This window comes from Peromyscus eremicus, chromosome 5 (assembly GCF_949786415.1).
Source record: "Peromyscus eremicus chromosome 5, PerEre_H2_v1, whole genome shotgun sequence".
Classification (NCBI taxonomy): Eukaryota; Metazoa; Chordata; class Mammalia; order Rodentia; family Cricetidae; genus Peromyscus; species Peromyscus eremicus.
The window spans coordinates 25,875,533-25,887,315 of record NC_081420.1 but is presented as its reverse complement, the minus strand read 5'-3'; positions in this window follow the sequence as shown (position 1 = coordinate 25,887,315).

The window sequence follows — 11,783 nt, the reverse complement described above, 5'->3', positions numbered from 1 at the left end:
CTTTCTACCTCTGTAGGCACTGCATGCCTGAGGTGTATATGTATTCAGGCACACATACATATATACATAAAATAAATCTTCAACTGGTGTGGTGGCACATGCATGCTTATATTTCTACTGTTCTGGAGCTGGAGATGGCAGGGTCAGAAGTTAAAGATCAGGGTCATCTTTGGGCTACATAGTAAGAACCTGGGATACATGAGACCCCATCATATATTCATGCACACATAATCACACACACAACAAATAAATGTTATATATATATATATTATATACTGTGTTATAGGGTGTGTGTGTGTGTGTGTGTGTGTGTGTGTGTGTGTGTGTGTGTTTGCCATAGCATGCATATGGAGGTCAAAGGGGAACTCGTAGGCATGGCTTGGGTCCTAGGAATCCGATGAGATTAGGTGTGTTCAGGATGATCTGTCGGGTCCTCAGAATCAAACTCAGGTCACCTGGCTTTGCAGCAGGTGTCTTTGCCCCCTGAGTCATCTATCTCATCAGTCCATATCATGAACTTTCAAAGTGTGACAGTATCTTCTCCAAGATCATTTTAGTGGGAGCAGTGTGCTTCGTTCAGAGATCTAAGTAAGATCCGAATTCTGATAAAATGGTTCCAGATTGCAGAATATCCCCCACACCGTGAAGCTCCGTTGGCTGTATTAGGCTAGGGCTGAAATGTCCAATTACAATGGCCTGCTTTGCTTAAATAACAGAAACTTAATCTTTGCATAGTAATGTAGGTGCTAAAAGGTTAAGTGGATGAAGAAATGGCTCACCAGTTAGGAGCACTTGTTGCTCTTGCATAGGATCTAGGTTCAATTCCCAGCATCCACATGGTGGCTCATAACCATCTGTAATTCCAATTCCAGGATGAACTCTTCTGACCTCAGACACCAGACACACATAAGGTACCCTGACATACATGCAGACAAAACATCCATATAAAATAAAAAATAAAATTAATTATAAAAATAAATCCAAAACACACACACACACACACACACACACACACACACACACACACACACACATATAGATCTATACATGCGTGCATGCATGTATAGATATGCACACACATACGTGCATAGATTATGATAGTTAATTTTTTGTAGTCTCCAAGCTTGGTTTCTAGATGGGCTTCTCTGTGTGTCTTTACATTTTCTTCTTCTGTACTCTTTCCTATCATAATCTCTTCTTTAGCTTTTTGCAGAGACAGGGATGGCATCCAGAGCTTTGTAAGCAAGGGCTCTACCGCTGATCTGTATCCCCAGCCCTAATCTCTTTCTATCACATTAAATTAGAGCCCACTAATGTGTCCTCATTTTTCTTTAATAACCTCTTTAAAGAGTGTATCTCCAAATATATCACATCTAGAGACTGGGCGTCAGTACCTTGACTCGGAGATTCATCCTTAACAGTCATACCCTGGCCTTCTCTTAAGATTTGAAATGATTTTTTTCTAGACTTGATGACAGGGGTTTTGTAATCCAGATGTTTTGGAGACTGAGGCAGGAAGATTACAAGTTCAGGGTCTGCTTAGACTCTGGAATGAGTTCAAGGCCAGCTTCAGTAATTTAGTGAGCTCCTATCTGGAAAAAAAAGATTAAAAAAAAGTTAAATAAATGAAGAGGGTTTTTGTTGTTGTTGTTTTTAGTTTTTTAGGTTTTTTGTTTTTTGTTTTTTTAAAGCTGGAAATACAGGTCGGTGGAAGAACATTTTTCCAGCATGCAGGAAGCTCTCTCTGGTGCAGTCTCCAGTTCTGGGGAGAGGGAAAACTTTTAACTATACTTTCTTATTTCTTCTCTATACTGGGTTACAACCAGGGACGTCCTGCATTCCAGGCGAGTCCTCTCACCACTGAGCTGTACCTCCCAGCTGCAGTGGCTTTCTTCTTTCACTTTAGCTTTTGTTTTGTTTTGGTGCTGGGGCTAGAACCCATGGCCTCACATGCTAGACAGGTGCTCTGCTAGTGAACTTTCCTGCTGGTCTACTGGCTTTATTTAAGAGATCTCTCCGAGGATATATAGGTTTGGGTTTGTTTGGTTTTGTTTTTCAAGACAGGGTTTCTCTATGTAGTCGTGGCTGTCCTAGAACTCGCTCTGTAGACCAGGCTAGCCAAGAACTTGACCTCAGAGTTCCACCTCTGCCTCCTGAATGCTGGGATTAAAGGCGTGTGCCACCACCGCCCAGCGGAGATATGGTTTTAAAAGGTGTGTGTGTGTGTGTGTGTGTGTCTTTTTAATGGCATTTGTTGTTTTAAACATAACCAGTCTTAAGTCCCTAAGAGCCACTGAATGTCCTAATTTAGTTCCCTGTGCATGTAGAGCATAAAACCGCAGCACGTCCATCAGTAGCTTCTTCCATGAATGACCAAATGGATGTCAAGTTGCTTCAGTTACGCAAAGACCTTATTTTGACGTCATGCCATTCTCCATATTTTAAAAGATCTTGCTGTGTTGACATGTTAAACTTGTTGGTAGAGTGCTGCACGTGTTAATGCACAGAGCCCTAGACTCAATCCCCTGCATTGCATGGCTATTTTCAGTGTTGGTGGACAGACAGGGTTTCCCATAGCCATCTAGTAGTGTGACTTACTGTAACATCTTCGGCACTTTTTACAACTGAAAACTCTGAGTCTAATCTTTTGACTGGGGAACACGAGGGCCCATTCTGTGAGTAGATGGCCGATGGCCGGGCAGAACCATTACAATAGTCAAGGGCTGGCTGGCTGGACTAGTAAAGTGGCCCACCTTTTACCAGCATCACTTGAAGCTGAAGTTAAGGAAATTTTGTTTTGGTTCTGACCATCATTCAGTTGAAGTTGTAAAAGATACACACTCATGGCTGGGAATGTAACTCTGTGATAAAGCATATGCCTGGTGAACGTAAGGCCCAGGGGTCAAACCCTAGCACTGGGAAAAGCCAAAAAAGGCTAGATGTACATACTATTTACTGAGGAAGTGTGTATTTTATCTGTACCTCGCCTCTCGAGTGAAGAGCTCCACCCTACAAAGAAACATGGAATTTTAAGGGCAAGTCTTCTGGACAAAGAAAGATTTTCATGTGATAAGGACGGCAGGACTTTTGTTTGTTTGTTTGTTGTTCATCTTGGCTGACCCTTTCAGAGTCCTGGAAAGGAAGGACTAAAAACTTGCACTATGGAGGGAGGATGGGCTCAGAAGAGCCGTGTAACATTTCATGAAGTCTTGTATATGTCTATCTTTGAAATATACATTTGCCGTCCAGACGCGTGCTAACAGTACATCTGTCTAAAGCCTGGTTGGTGGGAAGTGTAACTCAGTGGTAGAGCCCTTGCCTGGCATGTGTGAGGCACTGGGCTCCATCTCCAGCACTGCAGAAGTAAGATGATGGCGGCTGGAACCCAGAAGTAAGCTTGGCTGCAGACAGCAAGAGGAGTCGGTCCTCCTGCTTACTTTTGACACATTTCTAACAGCCTTGGTTATCCAATTTCCTAACCGCTGCAGATTAGAGCAGATCAATTCAAGGGGAAGAGCAGGTTGCTATTGGCAGGCACACAGAGTTCAGAGAGAAGTGGCAAGGGTCAGCCAGATAGTGAGGAGGAGGAGGAGGAGAAGCAACACGAAGTAGACAAACACTCCAGCTGGAACGGACTGTGGCGTCCCAGGAAGGGCTGGCGAATAGGGTTGGACACCTAAAGACGAACAGTTTCTTCATGAGGTGACCACCTGCAGCCTGTGCTAAATTGTTGTCTATAAAACATTGGCGTGGGCCTGGGAGCATAGCTCAGGTCACACGTGTGCCTGGTATGCACAAGGCTTGGGTTTAATCCTTGACACCAAACAAAGGCAGCAAAAGCTATTGAGTGGTAGTCGTTAGTGTAGGAGTTTATGATCGGATCATTTTGTTCATGTATTAGTTTTCTAGTGTTTTAGAAAATGAAGCAAACCCAGAGCAGTATACAGTGCATTTCAGAGAGGAAAATAAAAGTGACTTCTACTTCAAATGGGAACCCCTCAATCACCAGAAACGATGCGTTCCTCAAGTCGTCTGTGTCGCGAGAGGAATGGTGGACTTAGGGTGACCGAGGTTGCATTAAAGTGTTCTCAGTAGCCCACTCCTACCAGCCTCTTTCCTTTTCTGAGATAGTCTCACTGTGTAGCTCAGGCTGACCTGGAATGTAGACCAGGCTGGTCTGAGGCTCACAGAGATCCACCTGCCTCTACCTCCTGAGTGCTGGGATTAAAGGTGTGTGCCCCCTCTGCCAGCTACTTCCTACTGCTTGTCTGGGACTCCTTAAGGGAGCGTTACTAAGGAAGTTCAGAGGCCGCAGATGACATCTCCCCACCTGCCCAGCCTTCTGCTGCATTTGTTACTCCTAGGCAAACCCTTCCTCCAACCACTTACCCCTTTCCAGCTCCTCTTACCAGCCTCCTCTAGGTTGGTTCAAACGCTGTACACTTTACCACATATAGCTATTAAGAATATGAAGGGCTGGGGTTGGGGATTTAGGTCAGTGTTAGAGCGCTTGTCTAGCAAGCGCAAGACCCTGGGTTCAGTCCTCAGCTGGGGGGGGTGGATATGAAGGGATTTCCCTTCTCTTAAGAGAGGTTTCATCTCTGGAACCCCTCGCTCAGAAATCAATTTCTAGCCTTTCCCTCTCCTCATTCCTGTTAGAAATTTGGCTTATCCGGGAGGTGGTGCTTTAATCCCAGCACTCCAGAAGCAGAGGCAGGTGGATCTCTGTGAGTTGGAGGCCAGCCTGGTCTACAGAGCGAGTTCCAGGACTGCCAGGGCTGTCTGCTGGGATCAAAGGTGTGTGCCACCACCACCCAGCTCAAATTGGGTAATTTATAAAGAGCACAAAGAACGGTTTGTCTAGCTCATGGTTCTAGAAGATCAAGCACATGGCACAGGCATCTGCTCAGCATTTGGTGAGGTTCCTTTTGCTGCATCATAACACATTGAGGTGGTGGAGCTGCAGCATCCTGTGGTGATACTGTGTTCCCCAATATATTATGAACACTAATAAATTTATCTGGGGTCAGAGAACAGAACAGCCACTAGATATAGAGGCCAGAAAACAGTGGCACACACACCTTTAATCCTAGCATTCCGAAGGCAGAGATTCGTCTGGATCTCTGTGAGTTCAAAGCCACACTGGAAACAGCCAGGCATGGTGCCTTTAATTCCAGGAAGTGATGGCAGGAAGCAGAAAGGTATATAAGGCATGAGGACCAGGAACTAGAGCCTGGTTAAGCTTTTAGGCCTTGAGCAGCAGTTCAGCTGAGATCCATTTGGATGAGGACTCAGAGACTTCCAGTCTGAGGAAACAGGGTCAGCTGAGGAATTGGCAAAGGGAGGTAGCCGTGGCCTGTTCTGTTTCTCTGACCTTTCAGCGTTCACCCCAGTACCTGGCTCCCGAGTTTTGTTTGTTTGTTTTTTTATTAATAAGACCTTTTGAGATTCATGCTACAGCATCCCATAGGACAGAGTAGACAGGCTGGTGACATTGCTCCCTTAACTCACTGTTATACAGGAGGACCTTGAAGTTTGGATTCTCCTGCCTCTACCTCCAGAGTGCTGGGGATTACAGATGGCACCAGCCCAGAGCATCATGCATCCTAGACAAGAATTCTGCCAACTGAGCTACCTCCCTAGCCCCCTTTCTTTCCCTCTTTCTTTCTTTCTTTCTTTCTTTCTTTCTTTCTTTCTTTCTTTCTTTCTTTCTTTCTTTCTTTTTTTTAATAAAGCTATAATCTAGCCAGGCATGGCAGTGCTCCTCTGTTATTTTAGCACAAAGGATGCAGAGGCAGGGGTACTGCAAGTCAAGGGGCAGCCTGAGCTGCACAGTGGAGACTCTGTCTCGGGAAAACAAAACAAATAACAGATAGCCCCTAGTTCCATCCTTACCTCCATGACCTCCTTTAACCCTAGTCCCCTCCAAAGGCTCCAGCTCCAAACTCTGCAAACCGAGGAGACAAATGACTGGATCCCAATACCCTCTCCTTCCTATGTCATTGTTCTCTCTCTCTCTCTCTCTCTCTCTTTCCATGAGTCAGATTAGATCAGGACCCACCATAATGGTTCCATCTTCCATCCATCTCTTCAAAGATCTGATACAGTGCCTTTCTGAGGCATTTAGAGTTAAGGCTTGCAAGTAAATTGGGGTGGGGGGGACACAGCTGAGCCCACCATACTTCCTCTGATATTTATACATTCCCCTTGTCATCTCTTTTTATTAATTAATTTATTTTTTAATTACACTCATGATAGTCATTAATTACACTCATGGTATTAATTACATTTGTGGTATTCATTGATTACATTCGCAGTATTCATTCAGTAACTATATTTATGATATTCATTAATTACATTAATTGTATTCATTTTTTACATTCATGCTATTATGTCCTGATACTACTGTCCGTTTGTGGGGCTTTTCCATCACACAAAACAGAGATTCTGTACTTAGGAAATCATTGTTCTATTTTTCTTTCTTCTCCATCTTGAGATAACGTCTAATCTTTCTGTCTCTGTGAATTTTTATATTTTATATATTTCATGTAATACAATTCTATAGTATTTGTCCTTTTTTTAATGTAAAAACATTTTATGTACAACTGCAGAAGAAATAATACACATATAGCTTGAACATAAAAACAGGTTATAATTCAAAAGTCCAGGGTTATTTGAAACTGGAAAATATTTTCTCTGTAGAAAATAGTAAAAATGATAACATTTCCCAATAAGCCCTTTTAAGCCAAATAATAGCTGAATTATACATATAAATATTGATTAGATTCTGGGACACAGAAGAAACCTATCTTCATCTGTTCAGAGAGCTATGTTTTACTTAAGTTGTGTAAGTGAGATTCCTATTCATCTTCCTCTTCACTGTTTGAATTATGGCAGACATTTTTTATAGGCTAATCCATAATCTAAAAAGATTTTAGCCTTCTCTCCTGAAAGTACAGCCAGCATTTTCTTTCATCAGCTTGATATGATACAAATTCTTATCCTAACAATGAAATGTTTCACTAAAGCTTGCCCAGTAATTGGGCAAAACCAAAACTTATTATAAGCCACAGTAATCCTAGGGTCCCCTCTTCTAGGTAGCCTCCCTGCATCTGTGGGTTGCAGTCTGATTGTCCTTTGCTTTATATCTAGTATCCACTTATGAGTAAGTACATACCATGTTTGTCCTTGTGAGTCTGAGTTACCTCACTCAGGATAACATTTTCTAGTTCTATCCATTTGCCTGCAAATTTCATGCTGTCATTGTTTTTCTCTGCTGAGTAGTACTCCATTATGTATATATGCCACGTTTTCTTAATCCATTCTTCAGTTGAAAGGCATCTAGGTTGTTTCCAGGTTCTGGTTATTACGAATAATGCTGCTATGAACATAGTTGGGCATGTATATTTGTGGTATGATTGAGCATTCCTTGGTATATGCCCAAGAGTGGTATGGCTGAGTCTTGAGATAGATCGATTCCCAATTTTCTAAAACACCACCATACTGATTTCCACAGTGGTTGTACAAGTTTGCACTCCCACCGACAGTGGAGGAGTGTTCCCCTTGCTCCACATCCTCTCCAACATAAGCTGTCTGAAGTACTTTTCATCTTAACAGTTCTGACAGGTGTAAGATGGTATCTCAGAGTCATTTTGATTTGTATTTCTCTGATGACTAAGGATGTTGAGCAATTCCTAAAATGTCTTTCAGCCATTTGAGATTATTTTTTTGAGAATTCTCTGTTTAGCTCTGTAGCCCATTTTTTTTAATGGGATTGTTCAGTATTTTGATGTCTAGTTTCTTGAGTTCTTTATATACTTTGAAGATCAGTCCTCTGTCAGATGTGGGGTTGGTGAAGATTTTTTTTCCCATTCTGTAGGCTGTCTTTTTGTCTTATTGACTGTGTCTTTTGCTTGAAAAGCTTCTCAGTTTCAAGAGGTCCCATTTATCCCCTTCTCATCTTCTGAGTGCTACTGCACATTGCCCCCACAACAGCCTAAGCAGCTATTTTATACTTTTCCTCCCAACACCAACCACTTCATCATTTTCTGTGGCAGGTCCATCCCCACGATTGATCTGTGTCTGACTCATTTCTTTTTTTCTAGATCTTCCTTTATTTTATGTGTAGGAATATTTTCCCTACATGTATGTATGTGCACCACATTTGTGCCTGGTACCAGCAGAGGTCAGAACAGGGCATCAGATCCCTTGGAACTAGAGTTACAGATGGTTGTGAGCCTTCATGTTGGTACTAGGAATCAAACCCAGGTCCTCTGGATGAGCATCATAACAGAGCACTCTTTAATGCTGAGCTATCTCTCCGGTCCCCATCTCCCTGGTTTTGCTTCATATCTGCTCCGGTTCCTCAACTCACACTTATCCATCTCACCAGCATCTATCTTTGGATTCTTCTTCCCAGAGAGCCCCATGCCTGGCTCCTGCTTGACCCTGTATTGCTTGCTCTCCTTGCTCTCCCAGCGAGGCCTACTTTCTTTGCCTTTACTCCCTTTGGTCAGGCCCAGCTCTCACCACCTCAGCCCCACCCCCACCTTGCTAGCCACCTTTCTCTGTTGGCCTGGCCATGCCCACACCAGCATCTGATCATGCCCTAGAGGTATAGAGGCTTTTAGACCCCTTCACTTTGTCAGCCTTCCAGCTCTAGTCACCCCCCACTGTTGCCTCTGCCTCCATATCCTCTTTAGAGGACAAAGAGAGGGCTCTCTTGTCACCCCACTTCCCTCTGGCATGAAGGCCTTGGAGGGAAACTCAAGAGTTATGAGCATGAGCCATGTGAGTCTCAGCCCGTGGCTCTTTCTTGCTCTTTTGTACTGGTGATTTATACATTCAAGGTCATCAGTTACTAACTCTCACAACTTGCCCCCCGCCCCCCATCAATATTTCTTCCGTGTCCCTACAATTCTTCCTCCCTCTCCTTTGTTAGGGGAAGAATGATCATTGTGGGGCTGGACAGACGGTGGCTTGGTGGTTAAGAATACTTGTTGTTCTTGCAAGGGACCCACATCAAATCCCATAACCCACATGGTAGTGCCAATCATCTGTAACTGCAGTCCCAACAGATCTGATGCCCTCTCTGACTTCCCCAGACATCAAAGCCATGGCTTCTCAGCCTCAGGGCTAAGTCATCCCAAAGCTGATCTCGTTACTTTTCTTCTCTGTTACAGACACAGGTGTGTGCTCCTTCCTTCCAAAGCTGTAGCTTTCTGCTTCTGATATCTGTATTCCCTCCCTTTCTGACATCAATTTCTTTCCTTTGGACATCAGTTGTCTGAGTGGTTTATCCATTCCCACCTCTTTTACACTGATCCTCCGGGAGAGCTGGCCGCCTCCTTCATGGCACAATCAACACTTGGGACCAGAGAATTCTCCCCTCTGGAGCTTGTCCTGTTCATAGCAACATGTTAGGCAGCATGCCTGGCCTCATTTATTAGGGGCCTAGAGTACCTTTTTTCCAATTTGTGATAGGCTAGAATGTGGAGACATTGCTTAGCATCCCTTGTAGAGCAGAACTGCCTGTTTAAAAACATCAGTGTAGATGCTTAGAAATGTAGATTCTAGGCAGAGGGTGGTTGTGATGGCCCACACCTTTCATCTCAGCACTTGGGAAGCAGAAGCAGAGGCAGGGAGATCTCTGAGTTCAAGGCTAGCCTGGTCTACAGAGTGAGTTCCAGGGCAGCCAGGGTTACACAGAGAAACCCTGTCTCAAAAAACCAAACCAAAACAAACAAAACAAAACAAAAGGAATGTGGGGTCTGCCAAGTCATTATTTCTAGTCTCTCTACAGGTGTATTGAAATCTATAATATGTCTAGCTAAGGCTTCAGCATTATTCTGAACATACAATACTTGCAGAAGAGAAAGAGGTTTGTACCTCGTGTTTATGTGAGGGAAGGACAATTATAAACAAAACTGTCAAAAGTAAAAAAGTGTAGCATCTTATCTTTCTGATTAAATTCTTTATCTAAAGACATGGTCTCACTGTGTAGCTCTGACTGGCCTGGAACTCACTATGTAGACCAGCCTGGCCTCGAACTCACAGAGATCCACCTGGCTGTGCCTTCTGAGTGATCGAATAGGCTTTTAAAAGAATCAGCAATCTAATTCTCAGTTGGCTAACAATAGCAGTAGTAAGGGATGTCGGGCCCCTGGGGTCAGCTGGGGTCTATATTGCAGTTCTACTATCAGTTATTTGGTATTGGGCTGACAAGTAATGCCACCACTGTAGAATGGGCACGGTCATAGCACCTACCTGACCAGAGTGTGGAGGGGCTGAAGCACGATCTTAGCTAGAAGCTCACCCTTGGGCCAGCGCCGGGCACAGGGAGTGAGTGTCCAGTAAGTGTAGCTGCTACCTTCTCTGTTGCTCCTTCCCTTTCTCTTCCTTCTCAGCGGAGCTCACAGCCTTCACTTCCTCTTCTTCTTTAACCCCTTCCTCCCTAGGCCTGGCCTTCCACACTCTCATCAGCCTGGTGTCACCACATGAGCTTGCCTTTTCCCAGTTACGAGCCTTGATGGCTCTGTTTTAGGGTTGACCAGCTTTTCTTCAGAAGCCGCCACTTCCTCGGCTGGTCGGCTTCAGAGGAAAAAAAGAGAGGGCCCTCCTGTCACTCGACTTCCTTCTCCTCCTAACTGCAGGCATTTCCCTGGGTTCAGCCTGCTGGCCTCTTACACTCCATTGTCTCTCTGGGCCCTTATGCTGGACCCACGTCCCCATCTTGTTCCATGCATCTCCTCTCCAAAATTCATGGCACTAGTGAGCTGACTTCCCATCTCTGTAAGTCACAATCAAGGGACCAAAGCTAACAGTTTCTACCTCCTCCCCTCTCTTCCCTCCTGTCCTTCCCATTTCTGCTGCATTCCTGCAGGGACACTGGCCACTCTAACACCGCTTAGTGACCTCCCTTCTTTTATACCACATTTCTTTTTTTTCTTTTTTTTCAGAGCTGAGGACCGAACCCAGGGCCTTGCATTTGCTGGGCAAGCGCTCTACCACTGAGCTAAATCCCCAGCCTCAATACCACACTTCTTGATTAATGCTCTATAGTTCCTTTCACTTTCTCTCTCCCATATTGAATTGGTCAGTTTCTCTTCATTCCATGGTCCTTGAGTTCACAATCCTCTTGCTGTGTTCAAGCATTCCAGGCCTGTAGCACCATGCCCAGCTTGTGGCCTCATGTCTCGAATCAGTTTTCTCCCCTCTACCTCAGCAGCAGCACCTGAGTTTTTACTCTTTCTGAGGTGAACTCTTCTACTAACTCCTAACGAGTCTTCCTGTCTCTTCTTGTCACCTCCCAGACCACTCTCCACAGTACCATGAAGGAAGCTGGCTGCCCTCCTCTGCAAGCTCGTTCTTGGACAAGGTCCAAGTTTGCTTAGTGGTTTGCAGAGCCCCCTGGCTGTTGCTCCAGCCCCATCTCTTGCTGCCTCCCCCTCCTTCCTCCCAAGCTGCTGTCACCCAGAGGTGTTTGCAGTTCAGGGGCCTGACCTCGTGTTGTGCCTCTGTGCCCTTGTACCGGCTGCTCCCAGACTTCTCGGTCTGGTGTGCTCTGCCTCCTCCTCTCCGCCTGGGAGACATCTCCATGACTCATGAGACTCAGCAGGCTGTGTCACCTCATCCAAGCAGCCTTCTCCAGGGTCCACATCCTTTCCTTCATTATCCACTTCAAAGGCATGGCCCTATTTCCCATCTATTTCTACCTCAGGTCTCAGTGTCACCTGCTCTGTTACCTTCTACCTCAAATAGGCTCCCATCTCCAGACTTTCTCA